Source organism: Sceloporus undulatus, chromosome 4 (assembly GCF_019175285.1).
Source record: "Sceloporus undulatus isolate JIND9_A2432 ecotype Alabama chromosome 4, SceUnd_v1.1, whole genome shotgun sequence".
Classification (NCBI taxonomy): domain Eukaryota; kingdom Metazoa; phylum Chordata; class Lepidosauria; order Squamata; family Phrynosomatidae; genus Sceloporus; species Sceloporus undulatus.
In genome coordinates this window covers 36,160,605-36,175,299 of record NC_056525.1, presented here as the reverse complement: position 1 = coordinate 36,175,299, position 14,695 = coordinate 36,160,605, and the positions used below count along the sequence as shown (strand labels likewise).

General features: G+C 38.9%; 1 long non-coding RNA gene across 2 annotated transcripts in view; it reads right to left on the bottom strand.

Moving 5' to 3' along the window:
• Positions 1 to 12,111: 12,111 nt before the first annotated feature.
• LOC121927509 overlaps positions 12,112 to 14,695 on the bottom strand; it is a 7,779-nt gene continuing 5,195 nt past the window's right edge. For both annotated transcript variants that reach the window (XR_006103258.1, XR_006103257.1), the window contains exon 3: positions 12,112 to 14,660. This is a non-coding gene — a long non-coding RNA (uncharacterized LOC121927509). The remainder of the gene's footprint in view (positions 14,661 to 14,695) is intronic.

Here is a 14,695-nt window from a genome sequence, read left to right as displayed (position 1 = left end):
GAATCCCAGGCTCTGTAGGCTATATTTCAGAAGAATATTCCTTGCTTAAAAAAAACCATGTGAAATTCATAGGGTCACCATACAGGTGATTTGAAAGCATGTATATATATACACACACACACACACGTCAGTGGGGCCCCATTGTTTTAGGTACTTTGGGGACTAATTGGCAAATGTATAAGTATAGCTAAGGGCTTTTTAGGAAATGTGACATCTAAACAGGGTCACTATGACTACTTCATTTGTTCAGCCTCTAGTCCGTACTTAAAAAAAAAAAAAAAAGGAAAGGAAAAAAAAGCAGAGTAGTTTGTGGAATGCAGCCAAAGTTCTTTATTTGACTGAAATTAATTAAGGCATTTCCAGGACATGGATTACTACTTTAACCCCAATGTATGAAAGGCCCAAGGACAAGGACAAAGTGATGAACCCAAACACAAGTGAAACACTACAGAAGCGGCAGACAACCCTGCCACTGGCCGTCCAAAGAATAAAAATAGCTGTCCTTGCTCCTCATTTCTTTCCCTTAAAGCAACCATTTTTAGACTCTTCTAATCACTCATTTTCTTTTAGTGCTGTCTGGCAGGGGCAGTCAAATCCCATAACAAATAGACCTTTCTATGAAATATGCCTTCACAGAATCCAGAACAAGAGAGAGAAAAAAGAATGAGGTGAGCCTCTTCTGCTATACACACACACAAAAGGAAACTGTGGAAGGAAAGCAAAAGTAGCTAAATACCCTCCAAATTTATTAGGTGATTGCTTTTATTCATGTTGTTCTCTTAGCTTGATTTTTTCTGGCATGGTGACAAAGGAAATTAAATACCCTATAAACCTTTATTGTAACCAATTGTATAGTAGCCTTATAATAAATAATTGTGCTCTGCACTCAGCAATCTACAGATACAAACTTGACTAAAAATCCCTTTGTCGTGTATCTTACGGATGTGACAGTTTTATGATGCACACTGTCAATTTTACACACAAAAAACATGGACCAAAAATCCTTCATTCCACACAAGAAATGTTTATTAAAAAAACATGTTAGGATTTCTGGGGTATAATAAAGTATTTTTGTCTCGGTGTTTGTTGTGTTGACTGTTTTGTTCTGTGTGATTTTTGTTCATGTCAAAAAAGGCTTTTGCTTCAAATATGAGTGCCTAAAGGTCATGTGGCTTTTTGATGAAAAACATGTAAGAGGAAGGCTGTAGATTTCTTGAAATCCTGAAAACCCCCACAACTCCCCCCCCCAAATATTAATCTGCAAAATATTTCACTAATTCATCACCACACATTTCTGCAAATCCTTCCCCTTTCTGACTTCTAGATCGCAATAGTCCCCTTACTACATGAAATAATTGGGCTGGGTTAAATTGTGGTCATATAATAGAAGTAGCAACAGACTTTTTCTTTACTGCCCTCAGTGCCGCAGAGTAAGCTCTAAAATGGGCCCTACCCTTTACGTGACTGCATTCATCCTGAGCCTCCCTCCACCATCACTATAATCATCTACCCAACTGCTTCATTGTTCTGAAGTCCTCTGAAAACCAAGGAACCTGTGATCCAGTGGCATCACTAGAGAGGTGCAGGGTCCTGGATCAGGTAATTCTTACCAGCTATTTACATGGTGTTAAGTAACAGCACTTTTTTGACCAGATGTGGTTCCACTAGATCAGCCAGAAATCTGTTGGGTTGATGGTAAACCAGAAGAAGGAATAACCACAGGATAGCTAACTAAGAGGGAACTACGTTTCTATGGCGATTGGAGAAGCACTCCTGGCTTTCACACACCCTCTTCCTGAACCTTTTAAGGACATTCCAGACACCTTTGAGCAACGTTTGAGCCAGGTATGAAAATATTGTATGACTCTGGAGAGCAGGGTTTGATACCACACTAAGCTATGAAAATCCACTGGGTGGCCTTGAGCAAGTCACACTCTCTCAGCCTCAGATGACAGCAATGGCAAACCCCCTCTGAAGAAACTTTCCAAGAAAACATTGTGATAGGGTCACCTTAGGGTTGCCATAAGGCAGAAATGACTTGAAGGCAAACAGCTTATTCTACACTATGGGATGGTGCTGTGTAAAGGTATATACGAGGGTCATTCAACAAGTACTTAGCCTCACCGCCCGATGGCGCTGCTGTTACAAAAGAGTTTTAACATTGTGCAGTACATTCTTTTAGAAGCCTACTGTCAAAGTTTCAGTCAGTTCCCTTCATTTGTTTTGTTTTGATAGCCTTTGGAAGCGAGCATATCGGTCGGTTTTACAAAAATGGAAAAAGAGCAGTATCGTTCGGTGATTCGATTCTTGTTTTTGGAAGGGAAAACACGCAGCGAAATCAAAGAGCACTTGGATGCTGTGTACAGTGACTCTTCTCCTTTGATGGTGACCGTCAAGAATTGGTTCAACGAGTTTGTTCGTGGCCGCACGTCGGTTTTTGATGAGCCATGCCCAGGTGCCTGTTCTATCGGCCGGAAAGGTGATGGCCACCATTTTCTGGGATTCACAAGGTGTGATCCTCATCGATTACCTCAAGAAGGGTAAAACAGTCACAGGGCTCTACTATGCCAACTTATTGGGCCAATTCGATGCTGAATTAAAGAAAAAACGGCCCTGTTTGTCAAAGAAAAAAGTGCTGTTCCACCACAACAACGCGCCGGCTCACACCTCTGCAGTCGCCATGGCCAAATTGGTCGAAATGGGCTATGAATTGCTGCCCCATCCACCGTATTCTCCAGATTTGGCCCCCTGTGACTTCTTTTTGTTTCCAAACCTGAAAAAGTCACTCGCCGGAAAAAGATTTGGGTCGAATGAGGAGGTCATCGCCGCCACGGAGGCCTATTTTGCAGACCTCGGGAAAACATCTTTTTTGGACGGGTTGAAAAAGTTGGAGCATCGCTGGGCCAAGTGTATCGAGCACCGCACCTTCTTAACCCTAGTACGGACTGAGTCCGTACTTTAATGGCAGTTTGTAACCCGCCTATGTTGAAAAATAAATTGCCACTTTTCCAAAATTTTCGTTTTTCTTTTGTAGGCTAAGTATTTATTGAATGACCCTCGTAAACCCACTGGGTAACACTGGGTGAGTCATATGCTCATAGCCCTAGAAAATCCCATGACCATTATAAGTTCAACATAAGTTACAAACAATTTTGAAACATACAACAACAAGCTTGAGTATCATAGTAATATCCTAGTTACCTTGACTGTTTTAAAAAAGTTAGCAATCCTAATTTTCAGGCATGTTTCTTGAGAATATCATTTATATATTGGTGACTTCTGTAAACTGTTTCCATTGTAGCCTGCAGGAGAGGGAAAAGTGGAGGGACAGGTAAGAGAATCTTTTATACATTTGTCCTTATATTTCTCCAATTTTCTGTTCCTTCACCAACCTGGAGTAGGTTAGTAAAGCCAGAGCAAGGTGTGTGTTAACTGCCAACATTTAAAGAGCCTTGTAGTGAATGGGCTTTTAAAACGTCATGAAAACCACCCTCTCATCTCATTTCACATCTGTTGAACTTTTATTAAATTGCCACCCTGGGTTTTTGAAATGGCTTCCAGTTCCCTCTCTATGTGGTAGCACTCAATGAAGCCATGCAAAAGAAAATGAGAAAATAAACTGCAGAGATGTTTTCATTCCTACCCCTGCTGTAACTTTTATTGAATCCAGTAGAAATGTGTTGCAGTAGTGTAGAAGTTAACCCTTTGCTTTAGAGTTGTAAATGAACAGTAACCAGCCAGGAGAGATACTTTGGGATATCCAAATTCCAGACATGAACATCATTTGGCTTTCTGTTTTCTATAAGAAAAACAACCCTTTTATATATTATTTTCTTGCTGTTTGGGGACTTTGGAGAACCAAGGCAGCTTATTTGCAGGCAGCATATTTGCAGTTAGAGATGGATACGTTTTTTTTCTTTACAAGAACCTTCTCAAACCTGTACACTTCTTCATAAATTTGGCAGACAGAAGTCTAGATGCAAAACACCAAAAAGTCAAAGAAAACAAGGCTGATAGATTTGCCTATCCAAGCAGCAGGCAGAGTGCTTAGTTCTTCAGTTTGAATCTCTTGTCTATGGTGGTAAATTTGTTGCCACCTCCAGTTTTGACAGGCTCCTCAACTTGAACAACTACATGGCAAGTGAAGACAACATCTTTTCCACAAAGGAACCAAGTATAATATTTTTATTTATTTATTTAAAGGATTTATATCCTGCCTTTCTTCCACAATGGGATTCAAAGTGGGTACAGGATCCTTTCCATACTGAACAATGTGGCCAATACAGATGGTTGAGTTTTTGTTTCCTTTTTTGTGTGTAACAAATTACAAAAAAACTCACACATCTATTCATTAATTGGCTAGAAAGAACTTGGGATATGTATGTACATATATATTAAAATGCATATTAAAATACTCTACACTCTGCTCTGGTTATAACGATAAGTTTTTGGATTTTTCCGGTTGTTCAGATGATGTTTTAATTTAAAACTATATTGTTAGTGTTTTATTATCTGTATTTTTATACTTGTATTTTACTATTTTATTGATGTAATCCCACCTCGATCCGCAAGGAGAGGCGGGAAATATAAATAAAACTTATTAATATTATTATTATTAATATTTAAAGATCTTGGGGTAGTATAGAGTCAAATGAATTTAAACAATTTAAAACAACTTAAAATGTTAAACACTTTAAAATAGTTCACACTCTAAAACCTGTGTTTTTAATATTGTAAACTGTCCTGTGCTCGGTGAAAGGTGGGATATAAATAAACTAAACAAAATAAAAACACGTTAAACTGTCCAACATATGAAAACCAGTTAAAACCAGGGCATCACAACATAGTAGGATGTTTCTCACATCCTCACACAATGTATTGCCCCCATTATTAGCATGCAAGCTCATCAATCTCTTCTTGCAGTAGTATCAAGATTAGAAATGGAGAAACCTTTTCTAACTGTTGAAGATCCTTGTCCTACCTGAAGCCTTCTAAGACTCTTAAAAGAGTGTTCAGTTACATGGTGAGAAGCAAAGAACAAAAAGATTATAGTTCCCAGATCTAAATTGGGTTCTGCCCCTGAATCGAAGGACCCATCTTCTCTTCTCATGTCTGGGGAGGAATCTCAGGGTGAGAGCACTGTCATGAAGAGTTAACTGTGTGTCTGTGTTGTCATTTGCTAGATTGGGGGTGGTATATTTGAATGGCATAACCTCTACAATTGTGGCTGATGCTTAACTTTTCATGCTTAATGACCTCACCAGGGCATCATCAAGGGTCGACCCTATGTCTGATGGAGGGCCCACAAAAATGTGAGTTTTATGCAAAAAAAAAAAAAAAAAAAAAGCCAACAATAACAGACTTTTCATGCAAAACACGCTGTTTCCAAAGAGTCAAGATGTACAAGAAGAAGAAGAAATAATAAAATGCAACTCCTTCTTCTATGCATCCTTAAGAACTGAAAGATATTCTTTCTGATCACTCCTTATAGTCACTGCAGTCTACTTCTATTTAAATATTTCAGAACTGTTTGTAAGTCATTATGCTGTTTAATATGTTTTTAGCTTATTTAAATTATTTTACTGTTTTAAACTGTTTAGCCTGTTTTAACGGTATCTGTAGGCCATCCTGATATCTTTTTATACACAGCCGGGTAAAAATAGTTTAAAATAAATAAATATTGCATTTACTCATACAGCACCAGCATGAAATGCCCCTATGCTGAAGTTACTCTATATTTATCTTGTATCTTAAGCAAACCAGTAAATAGTAATCCCTTTGCTTTACTGATATATCTTACAGCCTACATAACTATATATATTTGAATGCAAGTAAACATGTTGAGCACTAATGGTAGACTCCAGGGAGGTTTACCACACAATTGCTAATTGAAGTAAGCAGACCTCAGCAGCCAGACCTTAGCAGCCCAGTCTAATTTCATGAATGTATTCCTTACTTCCTTTTTATATTAGTCTTTTTCTGCTCCCTGCCTCCCCACTGACATTAAGAGACACTTAGAGCTGCTCCCATCTTCCTAATAACAGCATGCTCTGGAGTTAATGTTGGACTCTACGGGACTGAAGAAGTAATATTATACTTTGGAGCATGTTAGGCACAAAACTTTTGCCATCTGCCTAGGGAATTTCATTTCAGTTTGCATTTGGTTCAGCTAAGGCTACAAAGATGGTGCTTCATTATTTTTTTTCTATAGTTCCAAGTGATTAAGTATAGTTAGGCATCCAGGAATATTGGCTCTAATGCTTTGCATGAAACAAAATACAATCTCTTTATCAGTCCCTCCTGAGATGACCCCATTTAGAGACTAAAGAGAGAAATTGGGGCTCTAATAAGGAAACCCCCCCACCCCCAAAACCCCCCACTAAAATATCTAATACTTAAAGGAAACATTTTCAACTGAGATAAAAAAATTAAGACACATTTATGACACACTGATCCTAGCCAATAGTTAGAAATTAATGTTGGCTGGTAGTTTACATGCCAGCAACAGAATGATAAGAATGGAGACTGCAGGCAAGAAATCAAAAGAAGACTGGGAATGAGAAGGGCAGCTATGAAAGCTTTGAAAAATAAGGATGCTGCACCTTCTTTGAAGGATGTCTTGCAGCCAGAACAGACCAGCAAAATACGTTGGCTTCCTGGTGGCTTAGGGGTGTGGCATATGCACAAAGTAAGCCCTCAAGCTGGCAGGAAGCTGCACTGAAGCCGCCTGGCAGTGGCAGCCATTCGGCGCTGTGGCAGTGCGGCATTTAGACACAGCATGTTGCAGGAGTGCCAAAAACCTTCAGTGGTAGCAGAAAGGTCACCCTTTCTCTGGCACAAAAGGAGCAGCATTTTGCCACTTCCTTTTGTGCTGAAAAAAAGCCAGATTGGGGCCACGGCTCCGATCCAGTGATCACACCACCACTTTGGGCTGGTCTGTTTTGGCCTTCAGTTTGATGTTCCAGATATAATTGTCATGTGGGTCTTTAAACTAAATCAGAGAAACCTTACATAGCTCTGCTTCATGTTGTTTGATCATTTTTGATTCAAAGCAAAGGTAAAGATGTCTTCTGCTAGTTTTTATCTAAATTGAATGACATCCTGAAACTGAAATTGAGAAATTATCACATTTTTAAGCAAATTAGAATCATAGAATCGTAGAGTTGGAAGAGGCCACAAGGGCCATCCAGTCCAACCCCCTGCCATGCACGAAATCACAATCAAAGCATGCCCGACGGATGGCCATCCAGCCTCTGTTTAAAGACCTCCAAAGAAGAAGACTCTACTACACTCCAAGGGAGTGTGTTCCACTGTCTAACAGCCCTTACTGTCAGGAAGTTCCTCCTAATGTTGAGGCGGAATCTCTTTTCCTTCAGCTTGCATCCATTGCTCCGGGTCCTAGTTTCTGGAGCAGCAGAAAACAAGCTTGCTCCCTCCTCAATATGACATCCCTTCAAATATTTAAACAGGGCTATCATATCACCTCTTAACCTTCTTTTTTCCAGGCTAAACATCCCCAGCTCCCAAAGTCATTCCTCATAGGACATGGTTTCCAGACCCTTCACCATTTAAGTCGCCCTCCTTTGGACACGTTCCAGTTTCTCAATGTCCTTTTTGAATTGTGGTGCCCAGAACTGGACACAATATTCCAGGTGGGGCCTGACCAAAGCAGAATATAGTGGCACTATTACTTCTCTTGATCTAGTCACTATACTTTTATTGATGCAGCCTAAAATTGCATTGGCCTTTTTAGCTGCCGCATCACACTGTTGACTCATGTTCAACTTGTGGTCTACTTGGACTCCTAGATCCCTTTCATGTGTAGTCTCGTTCAGCCAGGTGTCTCCCATCCTATATCTCTGCATTTCATTTTTCTGCCCTAAGTGCAGTACTTTACATTTTTCCGTGTTGAATTTCATTTTGTTAGTTTTGGCCCAGCTTTCTAGTCTATTCAGGTCATTTTGAATTTTGATCCTGTCCTCTGGAGTATTAACTATTTCTCCTATTGGTGAAAAGGGGTTGGTAGGTAATTACCAAATAACCTGTAGAACTGGAGGTGGGGAGTAAAAGAGAGAGGACATTTTTTTCATCTTTGCTCTTTCAGACAGTACGCTCAGCTTGATGTCCCTTTACACTCAAAACAATGAGAGAGCACTGAGATCAATATATGTGCAACAAGTATTGGAAGATATCTGAAAATAAAGAAGCTAGCACTCTTGAAACTGAACAGCTACTTTCAAAACCATCCTGTGAACATTTGCATTGTATTCTTTTGACCTATTTTACAGTGCATTGGCTTGAATCCATAGAACCAGCAAAGATATATTAGTGCTGTTCCACAAACTCTAGTGGAAGATTTCTCTCACGAATCATGTTAGATGATGAAAATAAGGCTAGCAAGGAACACACACTCTCTCTCACGCACACACATCTAGAAGCATGAGGAAAAGACAAAAAGAGTATTACAGTTTAAAAAGTATTTATTTTATTAACCCTGTTCCTTCAGACAATCACTGTGACATGAAAATCAAGGATAAATCAGACAAATAGATCAGTAGCTGATGATTTTCCTCTGCAAGCAATTAGCTAAGTCTGGGAAATCTGATCAGGTTGGGCAATCCCAAATTCTGTTGTGGGTGATAAGGTTTTGGCACAAATGCTGTAATCCTGGTATGGATCTGAAAATGTGCAAGGAAAGAGACCAATTCCAGTTGAATAATGTTTTTGCTAACAATACTATTGCAGTGAGAGAAGAGCCTTGCATGATAATGTCTTCAGTGCCCCCACTAAGGCTTTTTAAAAACCAGTACTAATGTGAGTAATAGAGACTTTCTACTAATGAAATAATAGTTTGGGGTCTAAATAATTCTTATGCATGCTGATTATTTAGGGAAGAAGGTAGGATCTCACTGATTAGAAGACATTTTTTCTCAGAACATTCAAACATCTCTGATTCTCATGTGGAAAACTAAGGTATTAAAAGTTCTCTTGCCATTATCATGCCTTTATTCAAACATTAGCAGTAATTCTCTGAGGCTGGCAAACAGTCTTTGTTCTGCAGGATTGATGATATACATGAGTCGTTATGAAATGGTTTTATGAAATGGACAAGAAGATTCATTATGATTCACAAAAGTGGTATTGAGAAAGCAAACTGATGAAGCCAACTTGTCGGTTGTATTCCTAAATTACAGAAAAAGAGGAGTTCCATTAGCCAGTTCCAATCACCATTATCGCATGCCTCTCCCTATGCCAAATTATTCTCCATTTATGGGAACCAGAGGGATTTACTGGTTCAAAAGTGAAACTTCACCTGTACTGTTGGTATATGGAGTCACAAAGAAAATGTACAATGTGGGTTTTAATAGTAACCAGGCATAAAAGGGTTACTGTGAGCCATTATTATTAGGCATTTAAACAGGAAGTGACATCAAAAAGATAGTCAACAAGTGCTATAAAAAAGTACTGCAGAATGCTGCCAGTCTGAAAGTCACTCAGGAGGATGGCTGCTGGGTTCTTTGACTCCAGAGGGAGAGGCAAGGCCTAGTAGGCCTCACAGAGCCTTTGCTAAAGTAGTGACAAGCATTTGACCTCAGAGAGGGTTGTTACTAGTGTGGATGGTGGAGATGTATATATTGTTGTACACAGTGGACCTTCTAAGAATAAAAGCCTCATCTGAGAGAGGTTTACAGTGTCTCTTTGCTTATTAAGAATGGGAGAGGTGTTTCTCCAGCTCACAAGCTGCTGACTACAGTCGCAAAGGTGGGAAAGCCTTATCTGAGAGAGGTTTACAGTGGCAGGGTACAGACACTCAAAAAGGGCGGTCTGCTGGTGCCTTGTTTTGCTGCGCGAGGAAGCCGCAGCGGATAAGCCAAGCGGCTTCCTCACGCGGCAAAAAGAACCCACAAAAAGTGGGTTCATTCTGTGGTGCCCTTGTGATGCCGCAGTGCGCCAATGGCGCACTCGTGATGTCACAAGGAGGCACAACGTGCGGACGCTAAGCATCTATCGCGTCAAAATGGCAGCGCCCATGTATACAGGGCACCACCATTTTGACGCCCTCGTCACGTGCTAGGGGTGAGGCACGTATGGGTGGTGTGCCCTCAGCCAGCTGCCCAGGGCCAGTGTTTCTTTGCTCATTGAGAAAGGGAGAGGTGTTTCTCCAGCTCACAAGTTGCTGACTACGGTCATGAAGGTGGAAAATCTGGTGCCAAATGTTGACGTGTTGCCTCATGCGCTGCGCAACATCAAAAGTGTTTTTAACATGTACAATGTATATAAATAAAAAGAAAGGGTCTTACTTTTTATATTCTGGGAAAGCCTTTTTTTAAAAAAGAAAAAAGAAACAAGAGTTCAATTAGCAAATGAACTATTATCTAATAAGGCAGAATGAGTTTTCTTTTTATTAGATGATTCCATGAAAAATACTTTTGAAAAGGTATATAGCATGACTATTATTTGCTATTTGACGTTTTTAATTTGTTGCCTGTTTTATTGAACCCTTTCCCACATTGTTATGTATTATTTATATGTATTACACTATTATTATTTCTTAGACTGTACGCCATGGGCAGGTTTACTCTTATCTATTTTATTGTTTGTATGTACAGTGCTGTGCAAATCTACAGCACTATATAAATAAATCATCATCATCATCATCATCATCATCATCATCATCATCATCATCACCATCATCATCACCATCACCATCACCATCATTGCTGCTCAGAGCCTGTACAAGGGACAGCTGATTGAATGAGGCATTATAATATTATATGCATATACAATTAATTTGCCCCTCTAAAGTTTCCTCAGATTGTCTACTGGAAAAGTTTATAGCCGGCATTCATTAAAAGATGGGGAAGGACACTATTTTTGTATAGCTTTGCTCAATACCTAATAATTGAGTTTAACATTACCCATTTTTGTTTGAACTCTGAAAATGCAAATAGATGCTTTTGAGATGACAACAGGTGGAAGTCATGTATATATGGCTGAAATGCACAGAGGGGTGTTGTGCAAATATCCTTCTCTGATGTCTCCAAACACTCCCTCAGGCCCTGAGGACAATGCCACAGCCATTTACAGTCTGCTTCAACTGTAGTTTTGCAGCCCAACAAAAAGAAATGAGGCCACTCTCTCCAATGAGGGAAGCAACTTTTCTCTTTCTTAGCTGTAGAACTGCAGCCACAATTGGTGCTGCCTGATCTTCTCCTCCTTCCTCCCTGTCTTCCTCTTTCTAGCCAGAAAAAGCCATAGCAGTATCCCCAGGTTTGACAGCTACAGCACTAGCAAGGGCACAGAGCAGCACATGTAGAGCATTATGCTCCACATGGTTTATTCTAGGACTGCAGCCATTGTTTCCATTTAATTTGCAGAGCCACTAGGGATGCAGGTTTGAATCTTTGGGTTGTCAATGCCAAGACAATAGTCATGGTGGAGTTCTATAGAGGAATGTGTGCTAATAAGTAAAGAGCCCTAGGTGTTTTAATATATGTTTCTGCAAGCATCAGAGACTCCCTCCCTGGCTTGGAGCTTCTGGGTAGCTTGTGTTGTTTTGGAAACTCTCTCTCAATTTCCGGAGATCACTTTAGAGGGTAGAGAGCACTACGAAGTTTTGCTGCAGAAGCAAAGGTCACACCACATACCCAAGGAATAATGGCAGGCAATTCTGGTGTGTGTGTGTGTGTGTGTGTGTGTGTGTGAGAGAGAGAGAGAGAGAGAGAGAGAGAACACTTTTGGGGTTATTTTAAGTCATTCAAAGGCCTTTATTAAATTACTAAATAAATAAACGAGAAGATATGTATATGTGTGTGTTAAAAACATTAAAAATTGGTAAAATGTAATTTGCATCTTTTTCCCTCCAACAGTGGGCTCAAGGCCCCCTAGGATTCAAAAATGACTGGGAAGAGGGCACATGCAGGCTACAGGCTACATTTTCCCCACCCGCATTCAGTGGTTCTGCACCTTCAGTGGTTCTGCATCTTACAGCTTGTGATAATACTGTTTTTGAAATGTACCAAGTCCAAAGTGATCAAGAGAACTCCAGAAGTAAAACATTCAAATTCAGTGTTAAAAATTCACATTCAACTAGCATTTTTGAAAGGGGGATTCAAAATGTCTTTTATTTATTCATTTGCTACACTTGTATGCAAGTCCATAAGTGAAACATTTTTGAGTGGCTTACAGGAACAAATATAAAAAACAAACAGCAGTTTTAAAAATGGCCAACATTTTGCATAGCAGTTAGGGGTTCATAACCCAGGGTTGGATCCAGTGTGAGTGATGATTAACATGGTCAATAAAGATCAGATTAACATGGTCAATAAAGATCAGCCAGTTTTCTTGAAACGTGTCCGTCCATTTGTGGCCAATACAAAACTTCATTGTAGCAGACAATTTCTCCATCAACCATATACTCCAAATTTTAGACCACCAGTTCTCAATGGAGAGGTCATTTGACTTCCCACATGTGGCTACTTCTAATTTGGCAGCAGTAATAAGAAAAATGATCAGTTTCCTATGTTTCAAGTTAGAATTACCTTTAAAAAATATAGAAAGCAAATGCTTTTTGGATTTTGTTTAAAAAAATATTTTCAAGCCATGGATGGTTGAATCTGTGGATGTAGAATCTGTAGATACAAAGGCCTGACTGTAACTCACTTTTCTTCCATTTAAGGGATAATTTTTAAAAAGGTTACATTCCCTTTAGTTCTGCATTAATTTTATTTATTTTTTAAAAATGTTCTTGAAATTTGTAGTTTAGCATATTCTTTAATCCTTATGTAAATGTTTCCTAAAAACTAATTTTAAAAATAATATTTTAATAGGCTAAAATATGCACGACTGGCATCAAAACATTTAGATATGTTTGAAATCTGGTGAATAACTTTTTCCCCTGATAAGTTCCTATAAAAATTTGCAATTACTACTTTCCTCAGACATCCCTATTCTATTTTCCACCTTTCTCAAACATTCAAAAATAGTCTTTGTGTTAGCTTTTTGTCTTGTTATTAATGCATCTCTTTAATTGATCATAATAATTCCCTGCTCATTTGTCTGTTTCCATTAATTTTGATTTAGCATATACAGCCTGACACACCAAATATGTTTGTCTCTTTCATTGTATTTCAAAGCCTCCTACAATATGAATGCTTTGTTGAAACAAATCTACCCAGTGATATACTTAAAAGAACACAGCAGCAACCAAAGATATGTTTTCTTTAAGGTATTAGAAGACAAATCCTACCCACCAAGCATAATCCTGTTGAAGAAAATTAATCTATGGATAAAAAAATGTGCAACATTAGCATGACATGGTCCTAAGTGACTGCTTTCTCTTTTAAAACTTCAAATAATCTAGTTACAACTGAATACAAATTTATCCAAGCCAGTCCTAGTCACAAAACAACATTTGGGATTTAATCAGTCATGTATTCTTTTGTGTTGCTTCCAAGTAAGTAACAAATGGTAGAAGAAAGGGGGGATAAAGCTTTGCACACTTATCTACTATACTAATGCACTAAATTAATGTACAATTTAGTTCCACACTAATGTTATTTTTTTTTTTAAAAAAATACCATTAGTATAGTAGTCAGAGCTGAATTTGTCCATTGGTTTGAAGCAAGGGCAAGTGCCAGAGCTTTGATGCCTCTATGTGCCTGTGTCAGGACCAGCAAGGAAAGATCATGGTAGATAAGTAAGGAAAATGGCTCTCTGATATTTGCTGGCAGTAGTTTGAAGCACAGTGATCACTTATGCATCACTGGAAAAGAGGAAATACAACACTAAAAGAAAAAGAAAAAAGAGAACTAACAAATGGTATGGACTTTGAATATTAATTTATAAGTATTGATCCAAATGTAGAAATAATTATTCTCATATAAGTGTGTCCCATCACAGTGAAAAAGAGCCATGTTCCCCACAGATGACATGTTTACTGTTCAGAAGCTAACTGTTGACATGCTGTTTCAAGATCCATGTTGTTCTTTATATCTAACAATGCCTATATATATATATATATATATATAGAGAGAGAGAGAGAGAGAGAGAGAGAGAGAATTTGTGAACTCTAGAAACAGTTGACAAGTTGTTTCTTTCTTGATATCACTCTTTACCTCTCCTTTTTTATATCTAAATAAATTTGGATTGGATAGACTTTGAAACAGAGAACACCTTCAGATAGAGATCTGTCCTGACAGGCCTTCAAATAGAGGGCTGTCCTCTGTTAAGTAAGGCACATATCCCATTTTACTTCAAAAGGCCTTCAAGAAGTGCTTGTAGCTCTTAATGCTATAAAGCATTGAGTGTGGTAGGCCACTTTGAGACCTATAGTAGATGGTGGAAGATGATCACTAGCTTGTGCTTCTCTGTAATAGCAGTGTTATAGCATCAGACAATGCTGTCTCCTCAACCCACTCACCATTCAGTGGCAGCATTTGAAAAGATAATGTCTGTGTTCTCAAAGAACATATTGCAGCCTTCTCCAGTTGTTCAGTCTGAGGACAATGATAGTTCAACTCATCTGATGATGGATTTAATACACACTGATCTAGCCTAAGAACAGTGGAACACACTCCCTCAGAGTGTAGTGGAGTCTCCTTCCTTGGAGGTCTTTAAACAGAGGCTGGATGGCCATGTGTCAGGTGTGCTTTGAGTTCCTGCATGGCAGGGGTTTAATAAATAATAATAATAA